This window comes from Pan troglodytes, chromosome 6 (genome assembly GCF_028858775.2).
Source record: "Pan troglodytes isolate AG18354 chromosome 6, NHGRI_mPanTro3-v2.0_pri, whole genome shotgun sequence".
NCBI lineage: Eukaryota > Metazoa > Chordata > Mammalia > Primates > Hominidae > Pan > Pan troglodytes.
In genome coordinates, this window is record NC_072404.2 from 5,563,225 (window position 1) to 5,581,877 (window position 18,653).

Genomic DNA, 18,653 nt, shown 5'->3' on the forward strand with positions numbered 1-18,653 from the left:
AACATGGAAATATCCGCACTGCCATCTGTAAAAACATGGAAATACCTATACAGTCCTCTGTATAAACATGGAAATATCTACAATGCCATCTGTATACACATGGAAATATCTACACAGCCATCTGAATAAACATGGAAATATCTACACCACCATCTGTATAAACATTGAAATACCTACAATACCATCTGTATACACATGGAAATATCTACACAGACATCTGTATTAATATGGAAATATCTACACCGCCATCTGTATAAACATGGAAATATCTACACTGCCATCTGTAGAAAGATGGAAATATCTACACCGCTATCTCTATAAATATGGAAATATCTACACCACAATCTCTATAAACATGAAAACATCTACACTGCCATCTCCATAAAGATGGAAGTATCTACTCCGCCATGTGTGTAAACACGGAAATATCTACACCACTATCTGTGTAAACATGGAAATATCTACACCGCTATCTGTATAAACATGGAAATATCTACACCGCCATCTGCATATCCATGGAAATATCTACGCCGCCATCTGTATAAACATGGAAATATCTACACGGACATCTGTGTATAGATGGAAATATCAACACCGACATATGTACAAACATGGAAATATCTACACGGCTATCTCTATGAACATGGAAATATCTACACCGCCATCTCTATAAACATGAAAATATCTGCACTGCCATCTGTAAAAACATGGTAATACCTATACAGTCATCTGTATAAACATGGAAATATCTACAATGCCGTCTGTATACACATGGAAATATCTACACAGCCATCTGTATAAACATGTAAATATCTACATTGCTATCTCTATAAACATGGAAATATCTACACTGCCATCTCTATATACATGAAAATATCTACACTGCCATCTCCATAAACATGGAACTATCTACTCCGCCACCTGTGTAAACATGGAAATGTCTTCACCGCTATCTCTATAAACATGGAAATATCTACAATGCCATCTGTACTAACATGGAAATATCTCCACAGTTATCTGTAGAAACATGGAAATATCTACACCGCGATCTGTATAAACATGGAAATACCTACACCGCGATCTGTATAAACATGGAAATATCTTCACGACGATCTGTATAAACATGGAAATGTCTACACAGCTATCTGTATAAACATGGTAATAACTACACAACCATGTAAATAAACATGGAAATATCTACACCACCATCTGTAGAAACATGGAAATATCTACAATGCCATCTGTAGAAAAATGGAAATATCTACACCGCGATCTGTATAAACATGGAAATATCTACACCGCTGTCTGTATAAACATGGAAATATCTAGACAGTCATCTCTATAAACATGGAAATATCTATACCGCTATCAGTATAAACATGGAAATACCCACACCGCTATCTGTATGAACATGAAAATAGCCACACCGCTATCTGTATAAACATGGAAATGTCTGCAACTCTATCTTTATAAGCATGGAAATATCTGCAACTCTATCTGTGTAAACATAGAAATATCTACACGGCTATTTGTGTAACCATGAAAATATCTGCACCGCTATCTGTATAAAGATGGAAATATCTACACCACTATCTGTAAAACGTGGAAATATCTATACCGCTCTCTGTATAAACCTGGAAATATCTACACCGATATCTGTATAAACAAGGAAATATCTACACCGCCATCTGTATAAACATGGAAATACCTACACCGCTATCTGTATAAATATGGAAATATCCACACCGCTATCTCTATAAACATGGAAATACCTACACCGATTTCTCTATAAACATGGAAATATCTACACTGCAATCTCTATATACATGGAAATATCTACACCGCCATCTCTATAAACATGAAAATATCAACACCGCCATCTTCAGAAACAAGGATGTATCCATAACGCCATCTGTATAAACATGGAAATATCTACACCACTATCTGTATAAACATGGAAATATATTCACTGCCATCTGTATAAACATGGAAATACCTACACCGCCATCTGCATAAACATGGAAATATCTACACCGCCATATGTATAAAGATGGAAATCTCTACACAGGAATCTGTATAAATATGGAAATACCTACACCGCTGCCTCTATAGACATGTAAATATCTACACCGCTATCTGTATAAACATGGAAATATCTACACTGCCATCTGTATAAACTTGGAAATATTTACACTGACATCTGTAGAAAGATGGAAATGTCTACAAAGCGATCTGTACAAACATGGGAATTTCTACACCGCTACCTGTATAAACATGGAAATATCTACACCGCTATCTGTATCAACATGGAAATAACTACACCGCAATCTCTATAAACATGGAAATATCTACAATGCTATCTCTGTAAACATGGAAATATCTTCACAGCTATCTGTGTAAACTTGGAAATATCTACACCGCTATCTGTGTAAATTTGGCAATAATTACACCGCAATCTGTGCAAAGATGGAAATATCTACACCGCTATCTCTGTAAACATGGAAATATCTACACCGCTATCTGTATAAACATGGAAATATCTATCACGCTATGTGTGTATACATGGAAATATCAACACCGCGGTCTGTATAAACATGTTAATATCTACACCACTATCTGTATAAACATGTAAATATCTACACCACGAACTGTATAAACATGGAAATATCTACACCACTATCTGTATAAACATGGAAATATCTTCACCGCTATCTGTGCAAACATGAAAATATCTACACCGCCGTCTCTATAAACATGGAAATATATACACTGCCATTTCTATAAAGATGGAAATATCTACACCGCGAGCTGTATAAACATGGAAATATCTACAACGCTAGTTGTATAAACATGGAAATACCGACACCGCTATCTGTATAAACATGGAAATACCTACACCGACATCTGTATAAACATGGAAATATCTACACAACTATCTCTATAAACATGGAAATACCTACAACGCCATCTCTATACACATAGAAATATCTACACCGCTATCTCTATAAACATAGAATATCTACACCGCCATCTCTATAAACATGGAAATATCTACACCGCCATCTGCATGAACATGGAAATATCTACACCGTTATCTGTATAAACATGGAAATATCTACTCTGTCATCTGTATAAACATGGAAATATCTAAACTGCCCTCTGTGGAAAGATGGAATTATCTACACCACGATCTGCATAAATATGAAAATATCTACACCGCTATGTGTGTAAAGATGGAAATATCTACACCGCAATCTGTGCAAAGATGAAAATATCTACACCGCTATCTCTGTAAACATGGAAATATCTTCACCACTATCTGTATAAACCTGGAAATATCTACATCGCTATGTGTATAAACACGGATACATCTACACCGTTATCTGTATAAACATGGAAATATCTACATCGCTATCTGTATAAACAGGGAAATATCTCCACCGCTTTCTGTATAAACATGGAAATATCTACACCGCTATCTGTATACACATGGAAATAACTACACCGCTGTATGTATTAACATGGAAATATCTACAACACTATCTGTGTAAAGATGGAAATACCTACACAGCTATCTGTGTAAACTTGGAAATATCTACACAGGTATCTGTGAAAAAATGGAAATATCTACACGGCAATCTGTGCAAAGAGGGAAATATCTAAACCGCTTTCTCTGAAAACATGGAAATATCTACACCGCTATCTGTATAAACCTGGAAAGATCTACACCGCTATCTGTATAAATATGGAAATATCTACAACGCTATCTCTCTAAACATGGAAATGTCTACAACGCTATCTGTATAAACATGGAAATATCTACATCGTTATCTCTATAAACATGAAAATATCTACACTGACATCTGTATAAACGTGGAAATAACTTCACAGTCATCTGTATAAACATGGAAATATCTACACCACCATCTGTATAAACATGGAATTATCTACACGGAAAGCTGTATAAACATGGAAATATCTAGACAGTCATCTCTATAAACATGGAAATATCTACACCACTATCTGTATAAACATGGAAATATCTACATCGCTATCTGTATAAACATGTATATATCTAAACCGTTATCTGTATAAACATGGAAATATCTACACCGCTATCTATATAAACATGGAAATATCTTCACCGTCTTTTGTGTAAACATACAAATATCTACAGAGTCATCTGTATACACATGGAAATATCTACACAGCCATCTGTATAAACATGGATGTATCTGCACAACTATCTGTATAAACAAGGAAATACCTACAGCGCTATCTGTATAAACATGGAAATATCAACAGCACAATCTCTACAAACATGGAAATATCTACTCCGCCATCTATATAAACATGAAAATATCTACACCGCCATCTCCATAAACATGGAACTATCTACATCGCCATCTCTATAAACATGGAAATATCTACACCACTATCTGTATAAAGATGGAAATATCTACACCGCTATCTCTATAAACATGGAAATATCTACACCGCCATCTGTATAAACATGGAAATATCTACACTGCTATCTCTATAAACATGGAAATATCTACACCGCTATCTGTATAAACATGGAAATATCTACTTCGCTATCTGTATAAACAGGGAAATATCTCCACCGCTATCTGTATAAACATGGAAATATCTACACCGCAATCTGCATAAACATGGAAATATCCACACCGTTATCTGTATAAACATGGAAATATCTACAACGCTATCTGTGTAAACATGGAAATATCTACACAGCTATCTGTAAACTTGGAAATATCTACACAGGTATCTGTGTAAAAATGGAAATATCTACATGGAAATCTGTGCAAAGAGGGAAATATCTACACCGCTATCTCTGAAAACATGGAAATACCTACACCGCTATCAGTATAAACATGGAAATATCTACACCGCTATCTGCATAAACAAGGAAATATCTTCACCGCCATCTATAGAAACATGGAAATATCTACACCGCCATCTGTATAAACATGGAAATACCTACACCGCTATCTGTAGAAATATGGAAATATCTACACCGCTATCTCTATAAACATGGAAATACCAACACCGCTTTCTCTATAAACATGGAAATATCTACATCGCTATCTCTATAAACATGGAATTATCTACACCACCATCTCTATAAACATGAAAATATCTACACCGCCATTTTCAGAAACATGGCTGTATCTACACCGCCATCTGTATAAACATGGTAATATCTACACCACTATCTGTATAAACATGGAAAAATCTTCACTGCCATCTGTATAAAGATGGAAATATCTGCACTGCGAGTTGTGTAAACATGGAAATATCTACACCGCTATCTCTATAAAAATGGAACTACCTACAACGCCATCTCTATAAATATGGAAATATCTACACCGCTATCTGTATAAACATGGAAATGTATACACCGCTATCTTTATAAACCTGCAAAGATCTACACCGCTATCTGTATAAATATGGAAATATCTACAACGCTATCTCTCTAAACATGGAAATGTCTACACCGCTATCTGTATAAACGTGGAAATATCCACATCGTTATCTCTATAAACATGAAAATATCTACACTGACAACTGTATAAACATGGAAATAACTTCACAGTCATCTGTATAAACATGGAAATATCTACACCACCATATTTATAAACATGGAAATATCTACACGGGAAGCTGTATAAACATGGTAATGTCTATACCGCTATCTGTATAAACATGGAAATACCCACACCGCTATCTGTATAAACATGGAAATCGCCACACCGCTATCTGTATAAACATGGAAATATCTGTACCGCTATCTTTATAAACATGGAAATATCTGCAACTCTATCTGTGTAAACATAGAAATATCTACACGGCTATTTGTGTAAACATGGAAATATCTGCACCGCTATCTGTATAAAGATGGAAATATCTACACCACTATCTGTAAAACGTGGAAATATCTACACCGCTCTCTGTATAAACCTGGAAATATCTACACCGCTATCTGTAAAGATATGAAATATCTACACCGCTGTCTATATAAAAATGGAAATATCTACACTGCTATCTGTATAAACATGGAAATATCCTCACCGCTATCTCTGTGAACATGGATATATCTACACCGCTATCTCTATAAACATGGAAATATCTACACTGCCATCACTATAAACATGGAAATATCTACACCGCCATCTATATAAACATGGAAATATCTACACCTCCATCTGCATAAACACGGAAATATCTACACTGCGATATATACACATGGAAATATCTACACAGCCATCTGTATAAACATGGAAATATCTACACCGCTACCTCTATAAACATGGAAATACCTACAATGCAATCTGTATAAACATGGAAATATCTACATCGCTCTCTGTGTAAACATGGAAATATCACCACCGCTATCTGTTTAAAAATAGAAATACCTACACCGCTATCTGTATAAAAATGGAAATATCTACACAGTCAACTTTATATACATGGAAATATCTACACCACCATCTCTATAAACATGGAAAAAACCACACTGCCATCTGTATAAACATGGAAATATCTACAAAGTCATCTGTATATACATGGAAATATCTACACCACCTTCTCTATAAACATGGAAATATCTACACTGCCGTCTGTATACGCATGGAAATATCTACAGAGCCATCAGTATAAACAAGGAAACATCTGCACCGCTAACTCTATACACAAGGAAATACCTAAACTGTAATCTGTATAAACATGGAAATATCTACACCACAATCTATATAAACATGGAAATATCTACACCGCCATCTCTATAAACATGAAAATATCTACACCGCCATCTCCATAAACATGGAACTATCTACACCGCCATCTGTGTAAACATGGAAATATCTACACTGCCGTCTGTATAAAGATGGAAATATCTGCATCCCGTGCTGTATAAACATGGAAATATCTGCACTGCTATCTGTACAAACAGGGAAATACTAACACCACTATCTGTATAAACATGGAAATATCTACAAGTCTCTCTGTATAAACATGGAAATATATACACCGCTATCTGTATAAACATGGAAATATCTCTACCGCCCTCTGAATAAACATGGAAATATCTACACTGCTATCTCTATCAATATGGAAATATATACACCGCTATCTCTATAAACATGGAAATATCTATGCCGCCATCTGTATAAACATGGAAATATCTACACAGTCATCTGTATAAACATGGAAATATCTGCACCACCATCTCTATAAACATGGAAATATCTAGACTGCCATCTGTATAAACATGGAAATATGTACAAAGACATCTGCATAAACAAGGAAATAACTACACCGCTGTCTCTATACAGATGGAAATAATTACACAGCTACCTCTATAAACATGTAAATGTATACACCGTCATCTCTATAAACCTGGAAATATCTACACTGACATATTTATAAACATGAAAATATCTACACCGCCATCTCCATAAACATGGAACTATCTACACCACCATCTGTGTAAAAATGGAAATATCTAAACTGCTATCTGTATAAACATGGACATATCTACACTGCCATCTGTATAAAGATGGAAATATCTACACCGCGAGCAGTATAAACATGGAAATATCTACACCGCTATCTGTATAAACATGGAAATACCACCACTGCTATCTCTATAAACATGGAAATATCTAAACCACTATCTGTATTAACATGGAAATATCTACACCACTGTCTCCATAAACATGGAAATATCTGCTCTGTCATCTCTAAAAACATGGATTTATCTACACCACTATCTCTATAAACATAAAAATAACTCCACCGCCATCTCTATAAACATGGAAATATGTACACCACTATCTCTGTAAACATATAAATATCTACACCGCCATCTCTATAAACATGGACATATCTAAACCGCCATCTGCATAAACATGGAAATATCTACACCGCCATCTGTATAAACATGGAAATATCTATGCCGCCGTCTGTATAAACATAGAAATATCTACACTGCCATCTGTGGAAAGATGGAAATGTCTACACCGCGATCTGTATAAACTTGGAAATATCTACATCGCTACTTGTATAAACATGGAAATATCTACACCGCTATCTATATAAACATGGAAACATCTACACCACGATCTGTATAAAAATGGAAATGTCTATACCGCTATCTGTTTAAACATGGAAATATCTACAAGGCTAACTCTATAAATATGGAAATACCTAAACCGCCTTCTGTATAAACATGGAAATAACAACACAGTCATCTGTATAAACATGGAAATATCTACAGCGCCATCTGTGAAAACATGGAAATATCTACACCGCCGTCTGTATAAACATGCTAATATCTCCTACGCTATCTGTATAAACATGGAATTATCTCCACTGCTATCTGTATAAACATGGAAATATCTACACCACGATCTGTTTAAACATAGAAATATCTCCACCGCTTTCTGTATAAACATAGAAACATCTACACCGCTATCTTCATAAACATGGAAATATCTACACCACTATCTGTATAAACATGCAAATATCTACAACGCTATCTGTGTAAACATGGAAATATCTACACCGCTATCTGTGTAAACATTGAAATATCTACACTGCTATCTGTGTAAAGATGGAAATATCTACACTGCAATATGTGCAAAGTGGAAATACCTACACCGCTATCTTTGTAAAGTAGGAAATATCTACACCGCAATCCGTGCAAAGATGGAATTATCTACACCTCTATCTGTGTAAACATGGTAATATCTACACCACTCTCTGTATAAACATGGAAATATCTACACTGCTATCTGTATAAACATGGAAATATCTACACCGCCATCTGTAAAAACGTGGAAATATCTACACCACCATCTGAATAAACATGAAAATATCTACACCGCTAACACTATAAACATGGAAATATCTACACCGATATCTCAATAAGCATGGAAATATCTACACCGCTATCTCTATAAACAAGGAAATAACTCCACCGCTATCTGTATAAACATTGAAACATCTACACAGCTATATCTATAAACATGGAATTATCTACACCGCTATCTATTTAAACATGGAAATGTCTACAACGCTATCTGTGTAAACATGGAAATATCTACACCGTTATCTGTGTAAACATGGAAATATCTGCACCACAATCTGTGCAAAGATGTTAATATATACAACGCTATCTCTATAAACATGGAAATATCTGCACCGGTATCTGTATAAACATGGAAATGTTTACATCGCTATCTCTATAATCATGGAAATATCTACACCGCCATCTGTAGAAACATGGAAATATCTACACAGTCATCTGTATATACATGGAAATATCTACAACACCATCTCTATAGACATGGAAATATCTACAACACCATCTCTATAATCTTGGAAATATCTGCACCGCCAGCTGTAGAAACATGGAAATAACAACACTGCCATCTGTATAAAGATGGGAATATCTACACCGCGAGCTGTATAAACATGGAAATATCTACACAGCTATGTGTATAAACATGGAAATACCACCACCACTATCTGTATAAACATGGAAATATCTACAGCACTGACTGTAAACATGGAAATATCTACCCCACTATCTCTATAAACATGGAAATACCTACACCGCCATCTCTATAAACATGGAATTATATACACCACTATCTCTATAAACATAGAATTATCTACAACGCAATCTCAGTAATCATGGAAATATCTACACCGCCATCTGCATAAACTTGGAAATATCTACACCACGATCTGTGTAAAAATGGAAATATCTACACCGCCATCTGTATGAACGTAGAAATATCTACACTGCCATCTGTAGAAAGATGGAAATACCTGCACCTTGATCTGTATAAACATGGAGATATCTACACCTCTTCCTGTATGAACATGGAGATATCTACACCTCTATCTGAATAAATACGGAAATATCCACACCGCTATCTCTATAAACATGGAAATGTCTACATGGCTATCTGTATAAACATGGAAATATCTACATGGCTATCTGTATTAACTTGGAAATATCTACACTGCCTTCTGTATATACATGGAAATACCTACACAGTCATCTGTATAAAGATGGAAATATCTACACCACTATCTGTATAAACATGGAAATATCTACACTGCCATCTGTATAAACATGGAAATATCATCACAGCCATCTCTATAAACATGGAAAGATCTACACCGCTATCCCTATAAACATGGAAATAGTGACACCGATACCTGTATAAACATGGAAATATCTACACCGCCATCTGTAAAAATATGGAAATATCTACACAGTCATCTGTATAAACATGGAAATATCTACACCTCCATCTGTATAAACATGGAAATATCTACACTGCCATCTGAATACACATGGAAAAGACTACACAGTCATCAGTATAAATATGGAAATATCTCCACCGCTATCTCTGTAAACATGGAAAACCTATACCGCTATCTGCATAAACATGGAAATATCTACAACGCTATCTGTATAAACACAGAAATATCTACACCGCTATCTGTATAAACTTGGAAATATCTACACCGCCATCCCTATAAACATGAAAATATGTCCACCGCTATCTGTATAAACTTGAAAATATGTCCACCGCTATCTATATAAACATGGAAATATCTACACCGCTATCTGTATAAACATGGAAATATCTACACCGCTATCTGTATAAACATGGAAATATCTAGACCGCTATCTCTATAAACATGGAAATATCTACACCGCCATCTGTATAAACATGGAAATATGTACACAGTCATCTGTATAAACATGGAAATAACTACACCGCTATGTGTATAAAAATGGAAATATCTACACCGTTATCTGTATAAACATGGAAATATCTAGACCGCTATCTGTATAAACATTCAAATATCTACATTGCTATCTGTAAAGACATAGAAATATCTCCTCCACTATCTCTATAAACATGGAAATATCTACACCGCTATCTGTATAAACATGGAAATATCTACACCGATATCTGTATAAACAAGCAAATATCTATAGCGCTATCTATATAAACATGGAAATATCTCCACCGCTCTCTGCATATACATGGAAATATCTACACTGCTATCTTTATAAACATGGAAATAACTATACAGCCATCTCTATAAACATGGAAATATCTACATCGCTATCTGTATAAACATGGAAATATCCACACCGCTATCTGCGTACCATGGAAATATTTACACCGCCATATGTAAAAAACATGGAAATACCTACAAAGTCATCTGTATAAACATGGAAACAACTACACCGCTATCTGTATAAACATGGAAATGTCTACTCCGTTATCTGTATAAATATGGAAATATCTACACCGCTATCTCTGTAAACATGGAAATGTCAACACCGCTATCTGTATATACATGGAAATATCTACATGGCTATCACTAAAAACATGGAAATATATTCACCGTGTACAGATCTACAACGCTATCTGTATGAACATGGAAATAGCTACACCGCGATCTCTATAAACATGGATATGTCTACATCGCTATCTTTATAAACATGGAAATATCTACACTGCCATCTGTATAAACATGGAAATACCTACACTGCCATCTGTATACACATGGAAATATCTAGACAACCATCTGTAAAATCATGGAAATATCGACACCGTTATCTCTATAAACATGGAGATACCTGCACCACTATCTCTATAAACATGGAAATATCTACACTGCAATTTCCATAAACATGGAACTGTGTACACCGCCATCTGTATAAACATGGAAATATCTACACTGCCATCTGTATAAAGATGTAAATATCTACACGGCGAGCTGTATAAACATGGAAATACCTACACCGCTATACATATAAACTTGGAAATACCAACACCGCTATCTGTATAAACTTGGAAATATCTACAACGCTATCTGTATAAACATGGAAATATCTACTCCGCTATCTCTATAAACATGGAAATACCTACACCGCTATCTCTGTAAGCAAGGAAATATCTACACCGCTATCTCTGTAAATATGGAAATATATACACCATCTCTATAAACATGGAAAAATCTACACCGCCATCTACATAAAAAAGGAAGTATCTACACCGCCATCTCTATAAACGTGGAAATACCTACACCGTTATCTGTATAAACATGGAAATACCTACAACACTATCTGTGTAAACATGGGAATATCTACTCAGCTGTCTGTGTAAACATGCAAATATGTACACTGTTATCTGTGTGAAGGTGGAAACATCTACACGGCAATCTGTGCAAATATGGAAATATCTACAACTCTATCTCTGTAAACATGGAAATAGCTACACCGCTATCTGTATAAACTTGGACCTATCTACACCACTATCTCTATAAACATGGAAATATCTCCACCGCCATCTGTATAAACATGGAAATATCTCCACCGCTCTCTGTATAAACATGGAAATATCTACACCGCTATCTGTATAAACATGGAAATATCTACAAGGCTATCTGTATAGACATGGAAATATCTACACCGCTATCTGTATAAGCATGCAAATATCTGCAGTGCTATCTGTATAAACATGGAAATATCTCCACCGCTATCTATATAAACATGGAAATATCTACACAGCTATCTTTATAAACATGGAAATATCTACACCGCAATCACTATAAACATGGAAATAGCTTCAGCACTAACTGTATAAACATTGAAATATGTACACAGCTGTCTGTGTAAACATGGAAATATGTACACCGCAATCTGTGTGAGGATGGAAATATCTACACCGCAATCTGTGCCAATATGGAAATATCTACACCTCTGTCTCTGTAAACATGGCAATATCTACACCACTATCTGTATAAACATGGAAATATCTACACCGCGATCTGTATAAACATGGAAATATCCACAGCACAATCTGTATATACATGGAAATATCTACACCGCAATCTGTATAAACATGGAAATATCTGCACCACTATATGTATAAACATGGAAATATCTGCGCCGCTATCTGTATAAATATGGAAATATCTTCAACGCTATCTCTATAAACATGGAATTGACTTCACTGCCATCTGTATAAACATGGAAATATCTACATGGCTATCTCTGAAAACATGGAAATGTCTACACCGCCTTCTGCATAAACATGGAAATAATTACACTGCCATGTGTATAAACATGGAAATAACTACACTGCTATCTCTATAAACACGGAAATATCTACACTGCCATCTGTATAAACGTGGAATTATCTACACTGCCATCTGTATAAACATGGAAATATCTTCACAGCCATCTCTATAAACATGGAAATATCTTCAACGCTATCTCTATAAACATGGAAATAGCCACACCGCTATCTGCATAAACATGGAAATATCTACACTGCCATCTGTATACACATGGAAATATCTACACAGTCATCTGTATAAAGATGGAAATATCTATACCGTTATCTGTATAAACATGGAAATATCTACAACGATATCTTTATAAAGGTGGAAGTGTCTACACCGCAATCTGTGCAAATATGGAAATATCTGCACATCTATCTCTGTAAATATAGAAACATCAACTCCGCTATCTATATAAACATGGAAATATCTACACCGCTGTTTGTATAAACATGGAAATATCTACTCCACTATCTGTATAAACATAGATATATCTACACTTCCATCTGAATAAACACGGTAATAGCCACACCGTTATCTGTATAAACATGGAAATATCTACACCACCATCTGAATAAACCTACAAATATCTACACCGCTATCTTTATAAATATGGAAATATCTTCACCGCTATCTCTATAAACATGGAAATATCTACACCGCTACGTGTATAAACATGGATATGTCTACACCGCTATCTCTATAAACATGGAATTATCTACACCGCTACCAGCATAAACTTCGAAATATCTACACCACCATCTCTAGAAATATGGAAATATCTCCACCGATATCTATATAAACATGGAAATATCTCCACCACTCTCTGTATAAACATGGAAATATCTACACCGCTATCTGTACAAACATGGAAATATCTACACCGCTATCTGTATAAACATGGAAATATCTACACTGCTATCTGTATAAACGTGCAAATATTTACAGCGCTGTCTGTATAAACATGAAAATATCTCCACTGCTATCTGTATAATCATGGAAATATCTACACCGGTATCTGTATAAACATGGAAATATCTACACCACGATCTGTACAAACATGGAAATATATACACCGTTATCTGTATAAACATGCAAATATCTGCACCGCTATCTCTATAGACATGGAAATATCTACAAAGCCATCTGTATAAACATGGAAATATCTACATCGTTATCTGCATAAACATGGAAATATCTACATCGTTATCTGTACAAACACGGAAATATCTCCACCGCTATCTCTATGAACATGGAAATATCTCCACCGCTATCTCAATAAACTTGGAAATATCTGCACAGCTATCTCTATAAACATTGACATGTCTACACCGCTATCTCTATAAACATGGAATTATCTACACCGCTACCTGCATAAACTTCGAAATATCTACACCACCATCTCTAGAAGCATGGAAATCTCTCCACCGCTATCTGTATAAACATGGAAATATCTCCACCAATCTCTGTGTAAACATGGAAATATCTACACCGCTATCTGTATAAACATGGAAATATCTACACCGCTATCTGTATAAACATGGAAATATCTACACTGCTATCGGTATAAACGTGCAAATATCTCCACCGCTATCTGTATAAACATGAAAATATCTACACCGCCATCTGGATAAACATGGAAATACCTACACAGTCATCTATTTAAACATAGAAATATCCCCACCACTATCTGTATAAACACGGAAATATCTACACTGCCATCTGTATAAACATGGAAATATCTACACAGCCATCTCTATAAACATGGAACTATCTACATCGCTGTCTGAATAAACATGGAAATAGCTAAACCGCTATTTGTATAAACCTGGAAATGTCTACAACACCATCTGTAAAAATATAGAAATATCTACACAGTCATCTGTAGAAACATGGAAATATCTACACCGCCATCGGTATACACATGGAAATATCTCAACCGCTATCTGTATAAACATGGAAATATCTACACCGCTATCTGTATAAACATGGAAATATCTACACCAGTATTTGTATAGACATGGAAATATCTACACCGCAATCTGTATAAACATGGAAATATCTACACTGCTATCTTTATAAACATGGAAATATCTACACTGCCATCTGTATAAACATGGAAATTGCCACACCGCTATCTGTATAAATATGGAAATATCTACACTGCTATCTGTATAAACATGGAAATATCTACACCACCATCTGTATAGGCATGGAAATATGTACACAGTCACCTGTATAAACATGGAAATAACTACACCGTTATCTGTATAAACATGGAAATATCTACACCGCTATCCGTATAAAGATGGAAATATCTACACTGCTATCTGTATAAATATGGAAATATCCACACCGCTCTCCCTATAAACATGGAAATGTTTACACCGCTATCTGTATAAACATGGAAATATCTACATGGCTATCTCTATAAACATGGAAATATCTACACCGCAATCTGCATAAACACGGAAATATCTACACCGCTATCTGCATAGACATGGAAATATCTACATCGTTATCTGTACAAACATGTAAATATCTCCATCGCTATCTCTATGAACATGGAAATATCTCCACCGCTATCTTTATAAACATAGAAATATCTACTCCACTGTCTTTATAAACATGGATATATCTACACTGCCATCTGTATAAACATGGTAATAGCCACAGCGCTATCTGTATGAACATGAAAATTTCTACACCACCATCTGAATAAACATACAAATATCTAAACCGCTATCTGTATAAATATGGAAATATCTACCCGATATCTCTGTAAACATGGAAATATCTACACGGCTACCTGAATAAACATGGACATATTTACACTGCTATCTCTATAAACATGGAAATATCTACACCGCTACCTGCATAAACTTGGAAATATCTACACCACCATCTCTAGAAACATGGAAATATCTCCACCGCTATCTGTATAAACATGGAAATATCTCCTCCACTCTCTGTATAAACATGGAAATAACTATACCGCTATATGGTAAACATGGAAATATCTACACAGCTATCTGTATAAACATGGAAATACCTACACCGCAATCTCTGTAAACATGGAAATATCTACAAAACTGTCTGTGTAAACATGGAATTATCTACACCGCTGTATGTGTAAACATGGAAATATGTTCACCGCAATGTGTGTGAAGATGGAAATATCTACACCGTAATCTGTGCAAATATTTAAATATCTACACCTCTATCTCTGTAAACATGGAAATATCTAGACCACTCTGTGTATAAGCATGGAAATATCGACACCGCTATCTGTATAAACATGGAAATATCTACACCACAATCTGTATAAACATGGATATATCTACACCGCTGTCTGTATAAACATGGAAATATCTACACCACTATCTGTATAAACATGGAAATATCTCCTCCGTCATCTGTATAAATATGGAAATATCTACACCGCTATCTCTATAAACATCGAAATGTCTACACCGCTCTCTGTATAGACATGAAAATATCTACACCACCATCTGAATAAACATACAAATATCTACACCGCTATCTCTATAAATATGGAAGTGTCTACACCGCTAACTCTGTAAACACGGAAATATCTACACCGCTACCTGTATAAACATGGAAATATCTACACCACTATCTCTATAAACATGGAAATATCTACACCGCTATCTGCATATACTTGAAAATATCTACAACACCATCTCTATAAACATTGAAACATCTCCACCACTATCTGTATAAACATGGAAATATCTCCACCGCTCTCTGTATAAACATGGAAATATCTACACCGCTATCTGTATAAACATGGAAATATCTACACTGCTATCTGTATAAACATGGAAATATCTATACCGCTATCTGTATAAACATGCAAATATCTACAGTGCTATCTGTATAAACATGGAAATATCTCCACCCCTATCTGTATAAACATAGAAATATCCACACTGCTATCTTTATAAACATGGAAATATCTACACCACAATCTCTATAAACATGGAAATACCTACAACACTATCTGTGTAAACAAGAAATATCTACACAGCTGTCTGTGTAAACAAGGAAATATGTACACCGCAATCTGTGTGAGGATGGAAATATCTACACCGCAATCTGTGCAAATATGGAAATATCTACACCTCTATCTCTGTAAACATGGAAATATCTACACCACAATCTGTATAAACATGGAAATATCAACACCACTATCAGTATAAACATGGAAAAGTCTACACCGCCTTCTGTGTAAACATGAAAATATCTACACTGCCATCTGTATAAACACGGAAATAACTACACTGCTATCTCTATAAACATGGAAATATCTACACTGCCATCTGTATATACATGGAAATAGCTACACAGTCATCTGTATAAACATGGAAACACCTACACCACTATCTGTATAAACGTGGAAGTATCTACACTGCCATCTGTATAAACATGGAAATATCTACACAGCCATCTCTAAAAACATGGAAATACCTACAACGCTACCTCTATAAACATGGAAATAGCCACACCGCTATCTGCATAAACATGGAAATATATACACTGCCATCTGTATACACATGGAAATATCTACACAGTCATCTGTATAAAGATGGAAATATCTACACCCTTATCTGTATAAAAACGGAAATATCTACACCGCTTTCTCTATAAACATGGAAATATCTCCACTGCTATCTCTATAAACATCGAAGTATCTACACCGCCATCTGTATAAACATGGAAATACTTACAAATTTATCTGTATAAACATGGAAATATCAACACGGCCATCCGTACAAACATGGAAATATCTACACCGCTATCTCTATAAACATGGAAATATCTACACCGTGATCTGTATAAACATGGAAATATTTACACTGGTATCTGTATAAACATGGAAATATCTACACCGTTATCTGTATAAATATGGAAATACCTACACCGCTATCTCTATAAACATGGAAATATCTACACTGCCATCTGTATAAACATGGAAATTGCCACACCGCTATCTGTATAAATATGGAAATATCTACACTGCTATCTGTATAAACATGGAAATATCTACACCACCATCTGTATAGGCATGGAAATATGTACACAGTCACCTGTATAAACATGGAAATAACTACACCGTTATCTGTATAAACATGGAAATATCTACACCGCTATCCGTATAAAGATGGAAATATCTACACTGCTATCTGTATAAATATGGAAATATCCACACCGCTCTCCCTATAAACATGGAAATGTTTACACCGCTATCTGTATAAACATGGAAATATCTACATGGCTATCTCTATAAACATGGAAATATCTACACCGCAATCTGCATAAACACGGAAATATCTACACCGCTATCTGCATAGACATGGAAATATCTACATCGTTATCTGTACAAACATGTAAATATCTCCATCGCTATCTCTATGAACATGGAAATATCTCCACCGCTATCTTTA